The 2,311-nt window shown below is 42.4% G+C and overlaps 1 non-coding gene across 1 annotated transcript; it reads right to left on the bottom strand.

Moving 5' to 3' along the window:
* Nucleotides 1-826: 826 nt before the first annotated feature.
* LOC133833420 (small nucleolar RNA R71) lies at nt 827-933 on the bottom strand. Its single transcript, XR_009892801.1, has one exon. It is a non-coding gene; the product is annotated as a small nucleolar RNA R71 (small nucleolar RNA).
* Between the last annotated feature and the right edge of the window lie 1,378 nt (nt 934-2,311).

The raw sequence follows: 2,311 nt of genomic DNA, 5'->3' as shown, positions 1-2,311 counted from the left end.
TAATTTATCAAATAGAACAAGAAATTAATTGATTGGTAATTGATAAATCAGTCCTTGAGGACGATACTTGGTTTTACCATTTTATTACGAATTGCGACTGTGTGCACTTGCATAGCAAAAATACCGCAACAAGTTTTTGGCGTCGTTGCCGGGGACTGAAAACAATTATCAATATCAGTCTAATTAATTTTTATTCTAATTTGATTTTAATTTCTCTTGTTTCTAATCTGTTTAGTTGCTTAATTTGTCTATCTCAGGTGAATTTTGGTATATGCGTGGCAGAAGAGGAGCAGACAGTCTTGTTCCTTTGAATCCTGAGATTGAAAAATCTTGTATGCAAATGAGAAAGAACAAGAGGGAGGCCTAGAAATCTGTGAAGATGGCACATAATGATGGGGATGGCAGGAATGTTCTAATTCCTGGAGTTGTACAAGGGGGTCAGGCTCAGAACAATGCTGAGAGGAGCCTGAGAGATTATGTACTGCCCACTCTGATGGGATTACAAAATAGTATATGCCCACCAGCTGTAGAGGCTAACAACTTTGAAATCAAGCCAGCTATTCTACAAATGGTGCAGTCCTCTGTGCAATTTAATGGGTTGCCTTCTGAAGATCCTCACACCCATTTGTCTAATTTTCTGGAGTTGTGTGGAACCTTCAGATATAATGGGGTGAGTGATGACGCAATTAAGTTGAGGCTTTTCCCATTTTCTCTGAGGGACAGAGCTAAAAGTTGGCTGAACTCGCTGCAACCAAACTCTATTGTCACCTGGCAAGATCTAGCTCAGAAATTTTTGTCAAAATTCTTCCCCCCGTCCAAAGCTGCTAAATTGAGGGGAGAGATCAACAATTTTCGCCAGAATGATGGAGAGTCTTTGTATGAAGCTTGGGAACGGTTCAAGGAACTCTTGAGAAGATGTCCTCATCATGGCATTGAACAGTGGATGCTAGTACAGAATTTTTACAATGGTTTATGTTCTACAACCAGAACCATTATTGATGCTGCAGCGGGTGGCACTTTTATGAGCAAGAGCACAACTGGTGCGTATGAGCTGCTAGAGGACATGGCCACAAACAATCATCAGTGGTCTGAAGAAAGATCATCAGGGGCCAGAAAGGTGGCTGGAGTGCATGAGCTGGATGCAATCACTGCTCTAACAGCACAAGTAGCCTCCTTGACGAAACAGTTACAACAGAGCACTGTATCTGCTAATGCAGTTCAGATGGCAGTGAGGTGTGAAATGTGTGGTGGTTCTCATTCTGTCGATCAGTGCCCTATTTGTATGAATAATAACACTCCGATGGATCATGCTCAAGTTCAAGCGGTGGGAAACTTTCAAAGACCATTCAATAATCCATTTTCCAATACCTACAATCCTGGGTGGCGAAATGACCCCAATTTTTCTTGGAAGAATAATCAAGGCCAACAACCTCAGTTTCAGGGCCAATTTCAGAATAACATGTCTCAGCCACCTATGCATCAAGCTTCTTCATCACAACAGCCTAGGCCTGAACAATCAATGAATCAAGCTCCACCTGAAAGGCCTAATGAACTGCAAGCTGCATTGTTGACCCTCACCAATACTCAAACTCAGTTTATGACAGAGACTAGATCTTCCATCAGAAACCTGGAAACACAAGTTGGGCAGTTGGCCAATATGCTAAATAACAGACCGCAGGGAAATTTGCCCAGTAATACTGAAGTCAACCCCAAGGAGAAAGTTCAGGCAATTACTCTGAGGAGTGGGAAGCAAACTGAGCAGCCTAGACCTCCACAGGCAGTGGTTCAGAATAAAGAGATGGGTGAACAATCTGATTCAGAAAAGGTTACTGAAGACCACCAGCAGTCAGAAAAGAGTCAGCCAGTTGTTATTGAGCAGCCAGTTCGAGTTCCATACCCTCAGAGGCTTAGAAAGACTACACTTGATAAACAGATTTCTAAGTTTCTAGAGGTGTTTAAAAAGCTTCACATAAACATTCCTTTTGCTGAGGCCTTGGAGCAGATGCCCAGCTATGTTAAATTCATGAAGGAGATTCTATCAAAGAAAAGGAGGATGGAGGACTATGAGACTGTAGCACTCACTGAAGAGTGCATTGCGATATTACAGAGAAAGCTACCCCAAAAGCTGAAAGATCCAGGGAGCTTCACCATACCGTGCACCATTGGAAAATTTGAATGCAAACATGCTTTATGTGATATGGGGGCAAGTATTAATCTGATGCCCTTATCTGTGTTTAGAAGACTTGGTTTGGGGGAGGCAAAACCAACAACTGTCACTTTACAGCTCGCAGACCGATCGTTGACACATCCA

This window comes from Humulus lupulus, chromosome 4, assembly GCF_963169125.1.
Source record: "Humulus lupulus chromosome 4, drHumLupu1.1, whole genome shotgun sequence".
NCBI lineage: Eukaryota > Viridiplantae > Streptophyta > Magnoliopsida > Rosales > Cannabaceae > Humulus > Humulus lupulus.
The sequence above is the reverse complement of the archived record's forward strand: the minus strand, read 5'-3'. Positions and strand labels throughout refer to the sequence as shown.